Below are 22,622 nucleotides of genomic sequence, written 5' to 3'. Positions count from 1 at the left end.
AAGATAAAATACAGTCAAAAACAATTACATATAGTATAAACCATATATAAACAATAACAATAAACAATTAAAATCATAAAATACAGTTCTCAGCATCTCATCATTAAAATCATTTTCCATCACATCCTCCTGTCATTCCATGAGTTTCAATTAATAAGTTATACTGCGTCTGCAAATGCCTGCTCGAACAGCCAGGTCTTAACTCTCTTTCGAAATGTCAGGAGGGAGGGGGCTGATCTAATGTCCCTAGGGAGGGCGTTCCATAGCCGGGGGACCACCACTGAGAAAGCCCTGTCTCTCGTTCCACTGTATTAATGTATTTGTTTAATTACTACATTTATATCCCACCCATCTCACTCCAAAGGGGACTCAGAGTGGCGTTGCAAGTGGGCAACAATTTGATGCTGTATGGCATATATAGACAATAAAATAAACATATACATTAAAATCAAGAACTTAAAAACATATCAACATTAAAACCAATTATTAAAAATCATGCAGTCCAAACTCATAATCCAAGGCAGTTCCAGTTATCATTGCACTAATCCATATTAATTTATTGCACTAAAAATCATTGTCTGAAAGTTTGGTCCCATAACCACATTTTTACTTTTTTTTCCTGAAGATCAGGAGGGAGTGGGCAGATCTAATTTTGTTCCACAGCTGAGGGAGCACCACTGAGAAGGCCCTGTCTCTCATCCCCACCAGTCACACCTGTGAAGAAGGAGGGACCGAGAGCAGGGCGTCCCCAGAAGCTAATAACCTCTGAGGTGGATCATAGAGGGAGATGCATTTGGACATGTAAGCTGGGCCAGAACCATTTAGGGCTTTATAGGCTAAAGCAAACACTTTGAATTGTGCTCGGTAGCCAACTGGCAGCTAGTTGAGCTGAAGTAACAGGGAGGTTATATTCGCTCTGTACTCCGCTCATCTCATCCAATTCAAAGCAGATTATCTGGATTATCTACCTCGATAATATGGTTTATAAGGCAGAGGATGGAGGGCAGACCAGACTCTGTACCCGATTATTTTCATCAGTGCCTCAAGGCCGTTACTGGATGGCTGCATGCCAGCAGGTTGAGGGTGAATCCAGCAAAGACGGAGATCCTATGGCTGGGTCAACCGGGCAGTGGGGACAACCAGTTGCCTACCCTGGATGGTGAGGAACTACACCCGTCATCATTGGTAAACAGTCTGGGAGTCCTTTTGGACCCTCTGCTGATGATGGAGGCCCAGGTCTCCACTGTTAGCAGAACTGCCTTTTTTCATCTGTGGCAGGCTAGACGGCTAGCCCCCTACCTGTCCAGGGATGACCTAGCTATGGTGATCCAGGCCACAGTCATCTCAAGACTGGACTACTGTAACGTCCTCTACATTGGCCTTCCTCTGTCGGTGATCCGGAAGCTCAAGTTGGTACAAAATGCAGCTGCTCGGCTTCTTGCGGGGATTCCAATGAGATGCCACATAACACCAATCTTACTACAGCTGCATTGGTTACCAATTGCGCACCGGATCAGTTTCAAAGTGATGGTACTTACCTTTAAGGCCTTGCATGGTCTGGGGCCAATGTACTTGAGGGACCGCCTCACCCTCTAACAACCCCAGAGATCCCTCCATTCTGAGGACCAAGATCTATTGGAAATTCCCAGTGTCAAGACCTTGTGTCTAACAGCAACCAGACGCAGAGCTTTTACAGCAGTGGCACCATCACTCTGGAATACTCTGATCTTTCATCAGGCCATATCATTTGTTGCAATATTTAGGGTTGGATTTCTTGGATGCAAAACCATTTGTTCCCCAAAGAACAGGAACATACTAGTATGGAGCTAAAGAAGTTGCATTCCTTCCCATTGAAACAAGAGGAAGAAAAATAAAAAGACAAAGGCCTGACTAGATTGTTTGTAACTCAGGGGCTGCCTATACTGCGTATGCATTCTTTGCATTCTTTGCCCTCTTTTTTCACATCGTAAGTATATTGTCAGAAATGAAGTCGTTATATCTTGCCTGAAAAAGTGATTTTCCTTCATTTGAAATTATGTTTCATTAAACCTGATGTCAAGCAGTAATCCAGCTTGTTAAAAATGAAGGATGCAAAGAATGTTAAATTTGAATTGTGAATAACAAGAAACCACTGGCTAAAGAGAATATATGCTAAAAGCCAATGTAGCAAATGAACAGCACTTTTTCCAAGTTTGTCCTGGAACTAAGAAGAAGCCAGTTAATCACTGAAGATATATAAAAGTACATACTAAGAGCAAAATATTTTGGTTTCTACTTTCTTTAGAGATTGTTGATGAAAACATCTATTTTGCACCTCCCAAAAAAATTGTGGGACAAAATATGCCTTTCTTTAAACTGTCACACGTGTGGGAAAAACGTTTGATGCTCACTTTGACTAGTGATTTGAAAGAAATTGTTTATAAGATGATGTACAGATGATGTGGAAGATTAATAAGAAAAGAAGGTTCAGTAAATGGAAAACCATCCTTGATCTAGGACTTGATCCTGAATATGCTGACTCAGCTTGTTCTACAGAGCTTGACTGCTTTACTTGCCAGGGAAAGGAGAGCAAAGTGGGCAAGTGAGTTTCTCTCTGAAGGGATGTGTTCATGGAGAAGATTCTTTCCCATGCCTTCACCAGATGAGGTAATCATCTGCATCTAAGAGGCCAAGGGCTTTGCAGGTCATAACTAGCACTTTGAGATATTATTATTATTATTTATTATTTGATGCACTTATTAACCGCCATTCTCAGCCCTTACGGGCGACTCATGGCGGTGTACAGTACACATAAAAAGACAGTTACAAAGGCCAGTATCAACAACATATAACTATACGACAAATACAAACTACATAAAAATCCGCTTCGTCTCTTAGTAGAATCATAGCCAGTCTCATCTTCCTTATACCATTCCAGTTCTCATTACCGTAATGTTGTTGCTTAGCACTTAATTAAATGCCCTCTCGAACAGCCAGGTCTTAAGGCTTTTTCGAAAGGACATGAGGGAGGGCGCCTGTCTGATGTGTGCCGGGAGAGTGTTCCACAGCCGGGGGGCCACCACCGGAAATGCCTGGAAATGGACATTAATAATCTACTTATGTCAGTAACTGATGAGTGTCTGGGATTTATGGGATGCTTAATCTGGCAGCCCCACTTTGGATTTGTATCCAGACTAATTTGCCTAAGGGTGCCCCCTTCTCAGTTGTGGGCACTGAGCTATCACAAAATGGAGGATTTCTGCACATTAAAAACAATTTGCTTCATAGAACATTCCATGCATGGAAAAATGGTATCATATGCTAGAACTACAGTATAGATTTCCAGATCAATGCAGATTTATAGACCTGTGCTGAAATGATGTGTCTCTGTATTCACCAATTGAATTCAGAGTTATATAGAAATAGCACATAAATTATCAGCAATTTTCTTTAATATGATGACTGCTAACTGGATGGTGATAATTGGTGAGGCAAAAGCAATTTTCCCAACATTTTCGCAGCAAAAGTATTATTTGCTGTAATGGATAATAAATACTGCATGGTTACTCTAGGGTAATATTAACCTGACAGATTTGCAGTAACAGCATTTTCATTACAAATGTGTCAACACTTATTTCTTACAAGAGATGTCAACAACAGACAACAATAAATATCTATTTTTAGCACCCCACAGGTGGTTAGCTGTGTAGCCGTTTCTCAACGTAACCCTGTAAGAAGTTAGTACCTATATTTTAAAATGAAACCTCAGATATGCTCATGATTATTTATTATCTAAGGAATAAGAATAACATTATTTTATAGTTGCCCCTTTAGAACTTGTAGATTATATAACATTTTATGAGCAAATTCCCACTACTTCATTAGATGAAATGGACAGTAGCCCACAAAAGCTTTTACTAAATCGGTATCTCCTTAAGTTTAGTAGAGTCTTATTTCTTTGGCAACATGATTTTTTTTATAAAAAGCTGTCCATAAAAATATGCAGCTGGTGAGAAGAGTATTTCTCCAAATGTTTGCAGTTCTAAGTATAATTTCTCTCAAAAAGTACCTTACTAACCATTGTTTAAACATATTTTGACAGGATTTTTGAGCTGAGGACAACACTGTAACAGAAAACCCAATTCCAGTTTTCAAATTATATCAGAATATGTCAAGTGAATATCAGATCAGATTCCTCCAGGATCTTCGGGGAAAGCATTCTCACTCATTTCTGCTTCAAGAACAAACTCATTGGGTCAACAGAAAGATACACAGAAGACATCAGAAAATCCCTTATAATAATTACTTTTATTGTCCTTAGTGTGATTTAATTATTTTCAAGTATGATTGCGCATTTCTGTGGTTCTAAAAATAAATAGCAGGGGGAAAACTCTTAATGTGTGAACAGAGTAAGCAGAACAGTCCATGCCACCCAGTTTTCTCTGCACTTATCTGGATCATGCTGTTGTCACTGTAGCTGACTGTGCTCACAGAGCTCCAAAGAGCTCCTAGCTATCCTTGGGCACCTTTATTAATGTAAACCAAAGCAACCACATGACTCCTGAGACTGGAAAGCAAAGGGTAATCCCCCTCTTCTCTCTGAATTGCAGATTAGAGTAAAACAGAATACACTACAACAGCAGTAGTTCCATGCTTTGTTGCTATGTGCTTTCTAGTTAATTCCAGCTTCTGGTGACCCTCAAAGAGTTTTCTTGGCAAGATTTATTCAAAGCACACCTTCCTTACATGCTGAGAAAGTATGACTTGCCAAAGATCACCCAATGGGTCCCATGGCTTAGCAGGGATTCAAACACTGGTCCTTCAGAATCTTGATCCAAGTCTCATACCACTGTACCATGCTAATAAAAAAATCCTCCCCTGTTATTTCTGAAAAAATTCCCACTGCACTGAAAGATTAGACTGCATGTTCAGAAGGCTGTTTGTCTCAGCTGCCATATAAACTTGTTATAATTTTATGTGACTTGTTTTATACTTTTGTTATATGTGCATCCTTGAGTGCCTTGTAAGCCACCCTGAGCCCCTTTGATATTACTATTATTTTCCAGATCATGTGGGATCTAATACAACTTATTTGTTTTCCAGATAGGAAACGTAGTGAATACATATATCTAATTAGATTATTGGTTTAGTATTGAGTCATACTTTTCTTTTATTCCTCCTATGAAATGTTGTTTGATAAACCTGCTATTGCCCACCCGTAAGGAAATAATGAGACAAGACAACTGTGTTAGGATAATTACAGGCAACTTTTATTGATTGTTACCTATTTAACTTTCTCCATGAACTGCAACAAATGAGGAACCTTTTTACATAAGCTAAAATTCAGTTGAGGTGGCAGGTGTTTTCACTCTTTTGTCATGGAGTCTGCTGGCTCCCATTAAACAACAGCAAAGACTCTGGGGTTGTTCCATTGCAAAAGTGCAAAAAAATTAAAAAAAACCCTCTGCCACCACTGAAAAATTGCTGGTGGTGCATAACAGGGAACTTCCCATCTTTCTATAAGGAAAGATGGGTTGAGCCAGCTTACCGAGGCTCCCCTGTGTGATGAGGTAGTGGGGAAGCTGAGATGGTGTGGGGCATGAGGCGACAGATTCCCATATCCCCTGGGCAGGCACTTCCGGTTTCTCCATGATCCACACCTATACTCGGAGATTCCAGTGGCACATGTGAAGAGGTCCAAAGTAGGGGTTGAACTTGATGTTACATTAAGTGAAGCAGTGACCATCCCTGACATACTTCTTAGCTAATTTGGGCAAAATACCTGAATTCACCCAACCATAACTCCACTTGAGTCGTATTCAGTGCAACTCCATAGGGAAGCTGCATAGAGTATTCTAACCCCAAGTCTCGAAACTTCATTGAGATTAGAATTCCCCCACAGCTCCAAGGCCATTTCTTGGTTGACTGAACACACAGGTGTGGTTTTCCATTCCTGGCCTTCACTAAAATTGCATTCTGATTTCTCACATAGTAACCTATTTATTACCCAGAACCTCAACAGTGTAGGTAGATGAAAGAGTCCTATTAAAGGGGGGGGGATCCTACTTGGCTCCACGGTGACCCCTTGGTACACTGTTTTAGGATGGGAAGGGTAGATGAATGTTCTCATCTCCAATACTGGAGCTAAAGTGGGTGGTGCTCCGCTCCACACCCTGCTGCTAGTCTGGGCAGGGACCACTTTCTTTTAACTTCTAGCCTTAATTTCCTGGGTGGAGGACAAATGGCTTTCCCTTCCCAGCCTTGCAGTAAGGGGAACCCAAATCTTCATTTTTATTCAAGACAATGACTGATACTTTGCTATTGTAGACACTACTGCTCTTAACTGCATGTTTTTATTATTTTATTCTGCTACTATCATAGCAAATGGTATGCAAAAGAACAAAACCATTTTAACAATGTTTATAAGCAACAACTGAGGTGAAGGAGGAGAAATAAATCTCCTGTTTGCAATAGGTTGGCCTTAGTGATTGTCCGAGTATGCTTTATCACACATCCACCTTGATACTACTGAATTATTACTTTTAAAAACAAGACTGGTCAAAAATGCAATATAGAAATCCTTCATGTTTGCTGCAAGAACACTTCTTTAGGGCTATCTATAGTCATCTTTTGTTTGATAGTACTGGAGGACATACAGATTAACAGAGAAGTGTTTTTCTCTAGGAATCTCTACGTTCTGCAGCATGATTCTATGATCAATTTCTGGCAGAGTGGAGTACCTAGAAATTCATATAGAGAACAGTCTGATAAATAATCAAATCTACTAATAATCAAATATGGGGAGGGGCACTGTAAACTTTTGCCAAGTTCCAATTACATCAACAATAACCACACAGAGACATTTCGGCTGGCTTGTACCAGAGAAGTTCTTCACAAGTTGTTGTTTTGAAAAGTTTACTTTTTGCAGTGCAGCAAAAAAGCAAAAATGCCAACCTATTGTCCCCAAGGCACAAGTTAATTAAATGAGAAGATAATACAGACACATTTTTCAATATTCTTGCCAATACATTGTTGGCTTTATTTCTTTATTGAGCTATTTGTGTAAATCAGATTGTGTATTTGGATTTAATTTGTCACCTACCTTTGTGGAAATTGGCAAGTGCAATTAAGAGAGATATTAAAGAATGCTGGAACCCAGATTTCTAATTTCTACCACTCATTTTAAAAAGTCATGAATAATAACATTATTCTGCTATTTGGAATTGGAGACAAGCTCCCATATGACTGAATACTACCATTGTAATATATAGTATGCTGAGATTACACACAGTTCTCCATCTTTAGAAGAGGAAGACAGAATTGGGAAAAGAAAACCAGATAAAGATAATTTGGAAAAAATAGTTCCAACTAGAGGAGACCTATCAATGAATGGTTGAATGGTAAATTAACCCCATTGATTCAACATGTCTACTTTGAGTATTCAGGCCCATATTTGTGACATTCCAATTAATACCAGAACAGCAATAACAAAACATTGAGATGGAAAAGAGCACAAAAGAAAAAAGTACTTCAGAAAAAAGAGTCTAGTCTAGTAGAAAATTTCAGGCATGCTTTTGTCATACTATAACTATATTATAGATGTCTGTGTTTAGACTTTAGATGAAGTCACTTTAATCCAGTAACAAGGCTTCCTCATTAATACAGATTAGTGTCCTGGATGTGTATTCATTTGTAGTTCCTAGCTTGACTTTCAATTTTTCCAGTTTCTAAAATGCAAAAATCCTTACAAACATTTGGATGTATTTAATATTAACTCCTCTTTTCCTGAAAAATAGTTTGTAAGCTGGAAAGCAGCTATGCTCATTTTAGTATCATGCAGCCCAGTGTGTTTAACAGAGCTCACTTTCATGTAAGGTTGCATAGACTTGAAACTCCTACCAAGTGAACTGTCCTGAAGAGCCAAAATTTGGAAAAGTTTTTTTTTTAAATACAACTCCCAGAATCCATTAGCCAGGATAGACACTGATTATGCTAGGTAGAGAACTTTCAGAGCACTGAGAGGATATCAGTGGTTTGTGGATGAGGGAAACTTACCTGAAGATCAAGAGATACATGGAAGTTGAGGTTGAGTTTAACATTTAATTTACATTTTACATGGGGTAAACTAATCTAAGAGTAAATCCAAATAAGAGGTCACCCACAAAAACTCTTCCCTGACCAATTCAGGAAAGGAACCATTGACCCTCCATGGAGACCCAAGTCTGAAGTAGATATAGTGATTGTGTGTTTATCACCCTTCTCTGGCTGATCGCTCGTGTGTGTGTGTGTGTGTGTGTGTGTGTGAAGCATTTGTGTCACGGTGTCTTTGTCTGCATGTGAGAGTGTACCTGACCCAAGTTACAACTCTGTTGGGGATAATGATAGGCTTGAAGGCTTTGATCTCTCTTTATTAGAATTATGCATCTTCTATTTCTATGCATCCACCACGCTAAAACAGTGGATGTAGTTCTTAATGTGACATGCTGCATTATCACAGGGTGTCTGCACCCTACACCACTGGAGAAATTACCCTGTTTAGCCGGTATTGCACCACCTGACATCCGCCGGGAAGTAGCAGCCAATAGTGAAAGGACCAAGGCAGTGACATCTCTAGCTCATCCCCTGTCTGGATATCAGCCAGCACGCCAATGACTTAAATCAAGAAATAGTTTTCTAAGATCTACAGAGACACTCGCTGGAACACCTCAGCAAGCAAGAGTCCAAAGTGGCAGGCTCAAACCCAGAACCTCAATCAATGGCTGATACCAAATGAGAGACTCCTCCCTGGGCACACAGAAACTGGGCGACTTGGAAGGCACTGAACAGATGGCACTCTGGCACCACGAGATGCAGAGCCAACCTTAAGAAATGGGGCTACAATGTGGAATCCACAACATGCGAGTGTGGAGAAGAGCAAACCACAGACCACCTGCTGCAATGCAACCTGAGCCCTGCCACATGCACCTTCTTGCAGCAACACCAGAGGCACTCCAAGTGGCCAGCTACTGGTCAAAGGACATTTAATCAACTACCAAGCTTGTAAACTTTGTATTTTGTCTGTTTTTTTGTTTGTTAAAAAATGCAACGCAACTGTTCGGTCTGCTCCTGACGCGATAAATAAAATAAATAAATCTTCTATTTGGAATTGGAGGGGACTTCCCATCAATATCAATGTACCTCCTCTCCTTGAATGAGATATTTTAAAATGTTTTTTTTATATAAAAGACAAACATTATTCAAACCCTCTGTTCTCCAGCATACTTTTTACATGCCTGCAACTCATCATATTAAATTAAAAGCAAATAAATAACATTCACTGCACATGTTCATTACAGAGAAGAAATGTATACTCAATTATTGAATCAGAACGGTTTTGTCAGAAGCTTCCTGCTGTATTTTTAAAGAGCTGTGGGACTATATTCTTTTCCTGCATCACATGCAGAGAGAGAGAGAGAGAGACATTCCTGTTAAGAATTCCTATATTTGGAAACCTAACTGTATTTTTCTTCAATGTACATATTTACTTTGCTTTAACTTTGCTTTAACAATGTGCTTTTCACTGTTGATGGGTATACCACAACCATTGCTTGTCAGGCTAAAGTTTAGATCTTACTGAAAAGTAGGTCAACACCACAGCTTTCTGTGGTTCTATCAAAGGGTGTAGGAACTGCTAGGAAATGTTGTTTTGGATGGCATAATCTTTAATATTTAACAACCTCCTCATACATAAATTGGCACCGAATGTTAGATGATTGCATTCTTTCTGATGTAATCTGCCAGTCTTGTTTTGTTACCTCAAGCAACCCACTTGTATGAAGTGGATTGGCCTTGAAGCCACTGAAGCTATCATGTTGAGCAGTTATGTGAAATGCTTACAGTGCAACATTACAGTTATGTACAATGCTGGAAAGAGGTTTTTTTAAGTTCCCCAGCAACTCCTTCACTACATAAAATTTTACATGAAAACCACAATTAATCCATTTTTAAAAAGGCTCTTTGGAAACCTTAAATATGATATATAATTAATTTGTTTTTATGGTTTTCTGTAAAAAATAGAATGTTCAGATGCTCAAACTGAGAATTCATGGTCAGCAGGATGGCGGCAAGGAGAGACTCCGAGTCACCCCTACCAATAACAATACTTGTGAACAAAATTCAATTCAGTTTAATTTCTTCTTGTGTGGTTATAAAACTACATTTATTCAGCTTAAATCTATTTTGTTGCTAAGTGCCATCAACTTTGACCAACTACTTAATCAGATAGGGGTATTTTGGTATTTCATCTGGAGGATGGAGACCAACGTTGGACATCACATGACATTGTGTGACATCCAGCAGAGGCTCTGCCCACAACCAGGGTGAAAGCATCACCAGATGCTTCCACCCCAAAAAGGGAAGCTTCCTGTGTTGTGCTGGCTCCATGTGATGGGGAAAGTGTTGAGAAGAGGGAGCTGCTTGCGGGGTGACAGGTTGCCCTACTGCTCTCTTTTCTCACAGAAGCCTGGCAAAGTGCTATGCTTCGCCTGGGCTTTCTGATAAGGCCGTTATGGTGACACCATGAAAGTAAAACCTTTCAGTCACACTGTCATCAACAGCTCAGGTTTGGCAGACTCAGAGTCATGACTCCCTAAATCTATCCATCTGGAATGCAGTCTTCCTCTTTCTTACTATCATCTTCCTTACCAAGCATTATTATCTTTTCTAGTGAATCATGCCTTCTCGTGATATGGTCAAAGTTCAACAATCTCAATATAGTCATCTCGACTTCTAGGGAAAATTCAACTTCCATAATCATACCTAGAATACCTCATCATTTTCCTCTCACCGCTTATACCTCCAGAGTACTGGCACATATGTTACATGGAAATAGAAAAAAAATACTACATATTATAGAACTGGTTTGAGGCCACCTTCCATGATCAATATAATCACCTTCCTGGCTCTGTTTCTAATTATCCACACAGCAAAACGGGTTTCTCCCAAGCTGGTTCTAAACTGACTTTTTTGGTCAGTTCAGATGTGCCCGAAGTCCTAGCCTTCCTCTGATTTCTTGACTGCAGTGTCCATTCTCATCAATGATTAAACCATTAGTTCATATATCTTGAACTATTTCAATATCTTTACCATCTACTTTAAAATTATGAAAATCTCTAGTTATTATTTTTCCCCCTTCTGTTCAGCTGTAAACTTGATTTTGTGCTTTCTTTCTTGCCTTTCTTCAGTAATTGCTCCAGGTCTCTGTTATTTTCTGCTAGTAGTGTGATGTCATCTGCATATCTTAAATTGTTAATGGTTCTTCCTTCAATTTTCATGCCTGCTTACTTTGAGTCTAATCCTTATGAAAGAAGTGTTCAATATTCAAATTAAAGAGATAGGCTGATAAAACTACTAATATCAAGTGTAGGTTAGTTTAGGGTTCTTCTTTGACCATCAGGGGATGTCCATACATATAATCACTTCTTGGGTTGCTTTAAGATTTGTGATGGCCTTGCAAAATTCAGTCAGATATTCTCCTGCTTCATTTCTTGACCCTAGGGCAATTTTTCTTTGCTAATTTTGGCATTCCAATGATTACCAAAAATTCCTGTTTCGGTTTATGATCAATGGCCAGGAAAGGAGAGTGGGGGTTGAGGCAAGTAGAAAGGGAACTCAGGTGCTCAGTTTAAACTTTTCAGTTGAATACATCCCTTTGTAGCAGTATATTAGCAAAGCATGTAAAACTTTTTGTGTCTTGTTATATGTGAAAATGTAGAGAAGTCTACAGCAGTGTCTTTCAGCTTCAAGAACAAAGAAGAATGTGGATCATGTGAAGGCTATTCTGAACACGCCCCCACCTCCCAGTGGAGACAAGCAACTTTATAAAATCTTTCCTTGGCTTGGGGTTGTTCAAAGGTGACATAACCTAAATTTCTGTTTTCCATATTTCTATCTCTGGGTATGTTGGTTGTTTGGGGAGCCAGATTGACCTGGGAGAGGAGAGGAGGAATTACTTCGTCCTGTCACCTGTGATCGCCTAATCTCACCCAGCTGATGTTTCTGAAGGCAGAAAGTGATTATGTCACACCTGGAGACCTCAAAGACATGGAAACCAGGAGGGAAAAGTGACATACCCCATCCCTTGGCCACCCAAGCCCACTGAACAAAGGATGGTCATTTAAACAGTTACAGCCAGTTCTGTCTTGGAGCCAGACCAACTATTTATATAAAACTCCATAACTATGATTGTTATGGATCCTGGGGCAAGTTTGATTAACACAGGTCAAGGCCACATTAATGTGGCCTTGCCAGGTTACCCTGGATCAGCTCTGTGAACAGTTTGGCCCCCACCAGGCATGTAGCTGGGGGAGGGGGGTCTTGAGGGGCTTCAGCCCCTCCCCTGAAATTCTCATGGTGGTTCGCGAAAAGGCCTTACTGGTGCATTATTTAAACTTTTATGTTTATTCATATCATGATCTGATCACCATGCTCAATATATCCCATATGCATGGGGGTATTGGGGTAATGATACAAAATGTTTGCTAGGGTAGACCCTCTTTCACTCAGACTCAGCCCCCCCTGAAACTCAGCCCCCCCCCAAAGCCCCTCCCTGAAAAAAACTCAGCCCCCCCAAAACCCCTTCCTGAAAAAAACTCAGCCCCCCCCCCAAAAAAATCGAAATCCTGGCTACGGGCCTGGCCTCCACACAACTGATTCGAGGCTGTTCTCATTAGGTAGCCAGTGTAGATATACCTTAAATGGAAATGAGATCTCAACTGATATTCTATGTACAGGCTGACTCCTGAAGGATGAAGTGTATTAATTTTATTGCCACACAAATAGTATACTTGTTATATTTAACTATCTCTTAAATTTCTGAGGTTTTAAATGGGGGATATATATTCTCTATAAATCTAAAACATTCCACAGTAGGGCATTTTATTAAGCCATAGTGAAATACATTGGCCATTCAGTGACAGTCCTAATACAGGGCAGAGTGAAGTGCCTGGAAAGCTGTTACCTTCTTTGAGCAGCATGAGAGATAATATTAGTAGCCACCCAGTACATTCATCCAGATTTTTTCTGATGTTCCTATTGAAATTACTAAAAATTAAAGCTTCCATGATAATGCACTACAGCGTACCATTCTTCTTTTATAAACTCAGTTTCACCTCCATGCTTTATAAACATGTACACAATCATGCTAAGCAATATTATCTTATTTCAATTTAAAACTATACATTGGGGAAAACAGGCTTAGTGATCAGTACAATGAAGAATATATAACTAATAGAGAAAATCAATATAAAAGTAAGAGAGACAGAGAAAAAGGAATCAATCTAACATGAAAGGTAAAGCAGATTCTATTCTTTATTTTGGGAAAGAAAACAGGCTGATCAGTGGCAGTGTTTCAGGCTGTTAGCTTTGATTTTACATCCTTAAGGCAGGAACTCACATCACCACAGAGGCATATAATTGCAAAGGATTGCTTGGTTGAGTTGACTATAGTTAACTTGTTTCCAATTTTCTTGTCCTTGGGAATAAAAGCAATCTCCTGTTGCATATAATAAAAACACTCTGCACATTGCCCTATGCAGTTTACCTAAGTGGAAATTTCAGAAGGGTTTACTTCGAGGATAAAATTCTTTCATACATCTTTAATGTGAAATTGACAGTGTACAATGGAGAATTACAAGAACATTATTATGATACATGCCTTTCAAACTAGATTAATATCTTTAACACTTTGGATTACTCTGTAGAAAATTAGAATTTGTTGTTGTCGTTTTGTTGACCTTATGAATCAAAGACTTCCAAGTCACTCTATCATTAACAGCCCTGTTCAAGTCTTGCAGATTCGGGGTGAATGACTAATAATAATAATAATAATAATAATAATAATAATAATAATAATTTCATTCTTATATCCCGCCATCATTTTCCCGAAGGGACTCAGGGTAGCTTACATGGGGACCAAGCCCAGCAAAAACACAATAAAATACAGCACAGTTACAATACATTGCATTTCAAGAATTAAACAGTAAAACTGAACAACAGACATCATAAAACCATAAGAACAACAATAACCATCAACCAATAGCCAAGAACAGTGGGTGTGTTCAAATCTAGGAGCACAGGGCAAGAGCTAGTGCAATACAGGCCAGACAATGAGTTAGGGCTAGGGGGGCCTAGTCAATAGGTGAACCGATTAATCAAAGGCATGTTGAAACATCCAAGTTTTCAGGTCTTTATGGAAGGTGGACAGGATGGGCACTAACCTAATCTCCCTGGAGAGAGAGTTCTAGAGCCAGGGGACCACCACCGAGAAGGCCCTCTCCCTCGTCCCCAACAACTGTGCTTGTGATGGAGGTGGGAGCAAGAGAAGGGCCTCCCCAGCAGATTTTAAAGCCTGTGCAGGTTCATAGGGGAAGATGCAATCAGGAAGATAGGCAGGACCTGAACCGTTTAGAGCTTTGTAGGTGATAACCTGCATCTTGAATTGGGAACAGAAATGTATCAATTTCAGAAATGTATTTTTCTGCTATAATTAAATCACAGTGTATATATGTATATATGTAATGATACATGTCCTAGAATAAGAATACAAACTTGGAGCAGCAGTCTTTGCCAAAAAGTCCATAAATAAACAATACTTTAAAAAAATGGAAGAATGGCAGATTGTTACTATTTTGGTGAAATTACACCTAATTTGGAACCACAGCATTTAGGAAGGAATTTGGATATGAAGAATTTTGAATGCATTCTTATAAGAAATAAGCCTAGGTTACACATAATTGACTTTTAAAATATTGACCTAGATCAGTATTGTGGCAGGGAATTAATTTCATTGTAAAACTTCTTATTGTTTTCATTTGCATATAAGAACTACTACTACTACTACTATTATTATTATTATTATTAAACTTTATTTGTACCTTGCTAGCATCTCCCAAAGGACTCGATGCGGCTTACAAAGGCCAAGGCCTCAACACACAAAAGGCAAAAGCTGCACATCGCAAGTGCTGAACCTGACCCAGCACATAGAAGATGGTTTTGAAAGGCAGCAGATCACAGGAGCTGTCTTCATAGACTTGTCAGCAGCCTATGATACTGTGAACCACCGCCTCCTCCTGAGAAAAATGTATAATATCACAAAGGACTACCACCTCACCCGCCTGATAGGAAACCTGCTACAAAACAGGAGCTTTTTTGTTGAGTTCCAGGGCCAGAGAAGCAGATGGCGGAAACAGAAGAACGGCCTGCCTCAGGGGAGCGTGCTTGCTCCATCCATGTTCAACATCTACACAAATGACCAGCCACTGCCAGAAGGGACAGAGAGTTTCATCTATGCTGACGATCGTACCATTACTGCTCAAGCAGGGAGCTTTGAGATGGTAGAACAGAAGCTCTCCGAAGCTCTAGGTGCTCTTACTGCCTATTACAGGGAAAACCATCTGATCCCTAATCCATCTAAAACACAGACATGCACCTTTCACCTTAAGAACAGACAAGCATCCCGAGCTCTGAGGATTACCTGGGAAGGAATCCCACTGGAGCATTGCAGCGCACCCAAATACCTGGGAGTCACTTTGGACCGTGCTCTGACCTACAAGAAGCACTGCCTGAACATCAAACAAAAAGTGGGCGCTAGAAACAACATCATACGAAAGCTGACTGGCACAACCTGGGGATCACAACCAGACACAGTGAAGACATCTGCCCTTGCGCTATGCTACTCTGCTGCTGAGTATGCATGCCCAGTGTGGAACACATCTCATCACACTAAAACAGTGGATGTGGCTCTTAATGAGACATGCCGCATTATCACGGGGTGTCTGCGACCCACACCACTGGAGAAATTACACTGCTTAGCCGGTATTGCACCACCTGACATCCGCCGGGAAGTAGCAGCCAATAGTGAAAGGACCAAGGCAGAGACATCTCCAGCTCATCCCCTGTTTGGGTATCAGCCAGCACGTCAACGACTTAAATCAAGACATAGTTTTCTTAGAACTACAGAGACACTCGCTGGAACACCTCAGCAAGCGAGAGTCCAAAAGTGGCAGGCCCAAACCCAGCACCTCAATTCATGGGTGATACCAGATGAGAGACTCCCCCCTGGGCACTCAGAAGACTGGGCGACTTGGAAGGCGCTGAACAGATTGCGCTCTGGCACCACGAGATGCAGAGCCAATCTTAAGAAATGGGGCTACAGGGTGGAATCCTCGGCATGCGAGTGCGGAGAAGAACAAACCACTGACCACCTGCTGCAATGCACCCTGAGCCCTGCCACATGCACGATGGAGGACCTTCTTGCGGCAACCCCAGAGGCACTCCAAGTGGCCAGATACTGGTCAAAGGACATTTAACCAAATACCAAATTTACAAAATCTGTGTGGTTTTTTTTCTTTTTTTTCTTTTTCATTTCAATCTCTGTGTTTGTTTTGCTCTGTTAGAATTGTAAAACAATGGTTGCTGATGACACGATAAATAAATAAATAACACACAATACAACAATACAAAACCTAAGGCAAATTAAAAACAATTAAAGCAATCTAAACAACAAGCAATAACTACAAATTCATTTTTAAAGAAAATATTGTGTGTGTGTGAAAGGTACTTGACAAATATTAATGAGCTAGTTGGCAGTGGATTAATTTAACACTTTAAATATTTTGAATATGAAAGAACAAAATATTTTGCCCTGAATATAGGTCTGATCAAAATAAATCAAATGCCCCACCATTTTTCTGCAGGAATTATGAGCTAGCAGTCTCTGAACTGGAGAAGTAGCATGAGATTTGTCTCTTTAATATCCAAGCCTAAGTCTATGTATAATAAAGAAGATAAGACTGTCTTAATGAAGAAAAGATTGTACAAATATGCATCAATAAGCAAAGAGTTTATTGTGTAAAGCAACAAACCATATCAAATAATTATGAAACAAATCTTCCCTGAGCTCTTTTAAAAAAATAAAAGGTAGCTGAGAGGTTGGAAGTTTTTAAGAGATGAACTACACTGAAAATGAGTTGTTCTAGTCTAAAATCTAGTTAGGGGGTGCCTTGGTTTTATATGCTTTTATGATGTTAACATAAATGGTTTTTTAATATTAATGATGCTTAATACTGTTTTACTATTTGCATATTTGTATTTCTAAGTTGTATTGTAATGCTTTTAATTGTGAGCCGCTTTGAGTCTCCATATAGAGGGGAAAAGCGGGATATAAATAAACATAATAAACATAATAAACATAATAATAATAATAACAACAACAACAACAACAACAACAGCGATCCCTCTTTAAGCAGAATACAAGTTGTAGCTACATTGCATCATCAATAATCTTTTCAAGAGCTTATCCTACAAGAGAGGTTACACTTCATGCTCCAGAATATCCATAAACTGATCAGGGCACTATATTGCATAACTTAATTTACATCTGAAAATGAATCCCATAATTTCACAGACTTAATGGCTTGGGAAATTAGTATGGTGAGCAATAATTTGGTGCTGACCTTTCCCAAGCTACCTGTTGTTTCAATTGGTTTAGCTAGCACTAACTTTAATTGAATTTGTCAGCAATGATAAATATGTCTTCTAAGAGATGCTGCTTTAACATTTTATAATTATTGTTATTATCCCTGATATATATTTAGCAAAGTAAGGAAACAGTGGGAGGTTAACAAAATGGCACACCCTGACACAAAGTCAAAACACGATGCAGAGGAAGTATTGTGGGTCATGAAAATATCTTCTTCACTTTTGGAATAAAGGAGACAGCCACACATTTGCCATTGTGCAACTTGCAACTTGCAACTACCGGGAAACCATAGTAGGAATGTTTGTAGAAAGTCAAATTCAGAACATGTCATTTCAGAAAATGGCCATTCAGACACAGATCAAAACAGCTGAAGAAGGCATAGATAAACCTTTTGTTTGTTTATTAAAGCTTCACCAAAACTCATTTGCGAAGAAAGATGGGATCTAAATAAAAATACATCATAATCATGTGGAAACGGTTGTGTGTGTATCTCTTCTGTATCAGGAAAAAAGAATATACTTGGTGGTATCAAATACTTACCTTCTTACATTATTAGGAAGGTAATACCCATATTTACTCAAATCTAATGCTCACCTTTTTTGGCTAAACTACTTTCCCAAAATTGGGGTTCACATTAGATTAGTGTCATACAGTAATCTTAGTGCTGAGCCAAAGCAAAAGGGGAAGGTGTTGCAGAAGCTGCACCGGGAGCTCCTCTTTGAGGCACATCATTATTTTCTAATTAAATGGCCATGGTTCAATGCTATGTAATCCTGGGATTTGTAGTTTGGTGAGGCACCAGTGTTCTTTGGCAGAGAAGGCTCAAAACTTTGTCAAACTACAGCCCCCAGGATTCCAAACCATACCATTGAACCAAGGCAATCAAAGTGGATTCATTCTACAGCATAGATGCATCCCAACCATAGTTGGAAGCTTTGGTGTTCTAACACAATAATTTATAATGAAGGAATTCTAAGCAGGTAGCAATAGTAATGTGTACTTTTTTTTGGCCAAATTACGAAAAACACACTTTTTGCCACCGTGCATTACATTTGGCCACAAATACATTTTTTGGTTTGTCACATTAGACTTGAGGAAATAATATGGCTACTTATTGAATATGTCAAAATAAAAGGAACAGAAACATTTTGTCTCTTAAAAACCATACTACTCTCTGATAGCCAGCACGCATAGGAATTGGTAGATGCTGGATCAGTATAGTTTCTTCTTGCTTTAGAATTAGCATTAAAATAGATTGAATACTATCCATACCATAAACTCTGTATTGGCTTGACATTACTATTGAAATACACTTATTGAAAGCTAATTTAGAGGAACTTTATGTAACACAGCTTTACTGTATTACAAAAAATATTCAAAACTTTGTGAACACAGTATGCAATTTTACTTAATTTTGCCAGTTGCTTGAGAGTTCCAGTTAACTGGAAGTCTACAGTACATGAGGAAAATCCCAAGCTTGCAAATTTTAAAAATTCTAATAAAAGAGCAGGATTCAGGAATCCAATTTGAGATTTTTTTTCACCAACAACCAAATTCGACAACACAACCGCTGTGCATTGAATTTTTTTATTTATGCATTCCATAGCAGCTACACTTTTATTACTGTAGAGTCTCTGTTGGGACCACAGGATCTTTCAAAGGTGGCTTGAAGCATATCAAACCAAACCTACCCCATACTATGGTCTATTTATATGGAGCCTATAAAGGTCCAAATTTAACCAGGGCCATAACCTATTGGGGCCTACACGTTGTTGTTGTTGTTGTTGTTGTTGTTGTTGTTACTATTATTTTCGGCTTTTGCTCTAATAAAGAGACTCAGTGGTGTTCAGTGCTAAAAACATTACAATACAAGGAACTTCTATGCTCCATATGTATTCCTTGGGGTCTGTGAGGCCATGTGGGAATTTGAGACCATTCCTGTTTGCATCTACTTAATCTAACATCATTTTTCATTGCAGAGGGTTCTGAAGAGGAAGAGGAAGAGGAAAGGACTTGTTAAAAACTGGAAATGGAAGGAACTGAACAAATGTCCTTGATCTTCGCAAGCAGCCTGCCCACTCTCACGTTTATATCTAAGAACTATTCTTCCTTGATTCTAAACAAGCAGAGAGGCAAAGGAAAATCTTTGTAGCATTGATTACTGTATTTCAGCATCAGTCCATCTCAAATTTGACTGAATATCATGTTGGAAAGAAGAAAGATGCAAATTAGTACTATACTTAACTGAATAAGTTTTTTGACCCTAAGTTTCAGGACAGGATTCCCTAATCTGGCAGTGTCTAGATATAGCGCACCACAAATTCTATCACGAGAGCCATAAAATTCTTGCAGATGCAAGCCAATGAATTTGGAAAGTAATTGAATACTGTAAATGCATATACTGATCTCATCAGATCTTGGAAGCTAAGCTGGACCAGTTCTGTTTAGTGCTTGATAGATGGGAAATGACCAATGAATACCAAGTGATCTAGGCTCTATTGCAGAAGAAGGAACTGGCAAAACCATCCCCGAGTATTTCTTGCCTGAGAAAAGCCTATGAAATTCAGTTGAAGTCAAGTGAAAATTTCAAGGCACATATCTCTGCAAAGACAGGATAAAGCAACTTAATTTTTTTAAAAAAACCTCCAACCCAGAGGTATTCAGGAAAAGCCAATAATAAAGTGTGTCACTAAGGAGACACACTGTATTATTTATGCCATCATCCATAGATCCCATGATTTCCTTTAAACAGTAATGTTTAACAAATGAATTAACAGGGATACAAAACAATAAATTCTAACTCATTCAACAGTAGCAACAACAAAATAATTACCCAATTTCTAACCATCAGCATGGATTGGGAACAATTTTTAGCACAATTCCCGTTGATCTGTTGCAATATAACAAGCACACAATATCACAATTGGATCATCTGTGTTGATGTTTAGATGATCTGCTTCCTTCTTGGTCAGCAACACATATACACCAAGTATCTCTGTTTTCTGTGTATATGGGACAGACGAGATTGTGAGAAGCATTGAGTGGAGTTGAATTGGTCTCCAAGATCTACCCTCAGACCTGGTGATCTAAAGAGAGTTCCACTGTTGAACAGCTTTTATGGTGAGGAAGTTATTTCTAATCTTCAGGTGGAATCTTCTTTCCAGAAATTTGAACCCGTTGTTCCAAGTCCTGTGACTTTATCACCGCTTCCTCCTCCTGTTGCCATTTTGCCAGCAAGCATGGCAAAATAGCACGTACATAGGAAGACTGCTTCCACATTGGCTGGGGGCAGGGCCTCTGTCAGAAGTTGAGGGACATCATGTGATGGGCTGCGTGCCCATCTGTCCCTCAACTGGGGCACTAAAAATTACTCATGTGATATAGGTCCTTAGTCTCCAGGGCAGCAGAAAACAAGCCTGCTCCCTCTTCCCTTATGACAGCCTTTTGAATATTTAACCATGGTGATTATGTCTCCTCTCAACCTTCCCTTTTGTTGATGGGTTGTAGAAGTAGACTCCAAAATAACAAATTATACCTAGACTATGCCAAAGGTAACATTGTGAAATTACACGGCTGGATAATGCATCCTTTGGACTTGGTTGTATAGCAGCAAACCAAAGGAAGAAAACTGAACTGGGCAGACATGACCCTTCTCCTACCCTAATAAATATAAAATAAGCAACTTGCTAACAGAAAGGTTTAGTCTTTCAGTCTGTTCAGTTCTGTATCCTTGAAGTGCCAGATGAGCACATAAAGTAGCAGGGCAGACTGAACATAAAACAACTATTTTCCTGTGTCATTGGACAACTGTCAATGCCTGACCATAATGCTGACAAGATTTTAAAATACATTTGGATGGTGAAAAGGTCCACATTCCCTAAAGAAAGCATTAATTTGATTATGTGAATAAAGGGAACACTTCTGTGCTTATGTACCCTATGTTTCACTCATGTGAAGCCAATAAACAACACCAGTTAATGCAGAACTTGAGCTGAAGTGCCTTTATCATTAACAGAGCTATTCTTAAATGATGCATCAGATACATTCATCATGACAGCCTAAAAAGAAAAAAAAAACTTTCTTGAACTCAAGATTCTCCTAAAGAATGCTAGTACTTGCTTGCAGTGCCATGCTCTTCAATGATTTATCTGCTGGTAATACAATTAGTCCTCCACATTTTCTGGGATTAGGGGCACAGATTCCCCATGAATCTAGGAATTTCTAGGTTTTCCAGCATGACTGTATGGTCAATTGCCACTAAAAGCTGGCCATAGAATCAAATTGGAGGAACTAGAGATTCCTAAAGGGTATTTCTCTCTAGAAATCTTTACATCTTCTAGCACGATTGTCATACAGTCACACTGAAGAAGCTAGAGATTCCTAGAGAGAACATTTTAATCAAATCCATGAATAATCAGATCCACAAAAGTCAAAACCACAAATGCATAGGAATAACTGTAGTTCTATTTTATGCCTCCATTCCAAAATGTAATGCCTTCAATCTTTTCCCATCATCTATTACTATCGTTTGGTTCTGTTCAACCCAAACATATAGCCTGCTGAAATAATATTTTCCTCTATGTTTATGTCTCTTCAGCACCTAAACCAGTCACATTTATCATAGAAATCTCAACTACTGAGGCTATAACTAGACTTGAATCTGAAACACTAGTTGTTATTTTCAGAAGTTGAGTCCTCTTCCCTCCCACCATATCTGATGTAGCATGGTTTTAACTGAGTAGCTTTCATTTATGGGTAATTTAAAGAATTTAGACTGTGACAATTTCAAACCACAGCTGACAAGTGTTTCAACTGCCATAATATTGAATTTCAATGAAATTTTAACTTACCAATATTTGGTTTTCAGCACTCAAAGATGTACCTGTGACTGCAGGATTAGAAATTCAAGACTCCTCAAAATTTCCCTGTTCAAAAATACAAACATTATTTAATTAATATTTATAGCTACTAAACGTGAACATCTCAAAATCTTCATGCACACAACTTACGCACACTACTTTATAACAGCATTTAAAGGTGGTATATGACTGTTCATAACACATAAATGTCATACATTATAGTACATGATTCAAAAGACATTTCCAATTATAATATTCATGCTATA

General features: G+C 39.0%; 1 protein-coding gene across 46 annotated transcripts in view; it reads right to left on the bottom strand.

Moving 5' to 3' along the window:
- PTPRD (protein tyrosine phosphatase receptor type D) overlaps positions 1-22,622 on the bottom strand; it is a 1,485,253-nt gene that overhangs the window by 1,048,964 nt on the left and 413,667 nt on the right. For all 46 annotated transcript variants that reach the window (XM_060762309.2, XM_060762310.2, XM_060762317.2 and 43 more), the window contains one exon: positions 22,348-22,422. The gene's annotated coding sequence lies outside the window, so the exon portion shown is untranslated. The remainder of the gene's footprint in view (positions 1-22,347; positions 22,423-22,622) is intronic.

Source organism: Anolis sagrei, chromosome 2 (assembly GCF_037176765.1).
Source record: "Anolis sagrei isolate rAnoSag1 chromosome 2, rAnoSag1.mat, whole genome shotgun sequence".
NCBI classification, from domain to species: Eukaryota; Metazoa; Chordata; class Lepidosauria; order Squamata; family Dactyloidae; genus Anolis; species Anolis sagrei.
The sequence above is the reverse complement of the archived record's forward strand: the minus strand, read 5'-3'. Positions and strand labels throughout refer to the sequence as shown.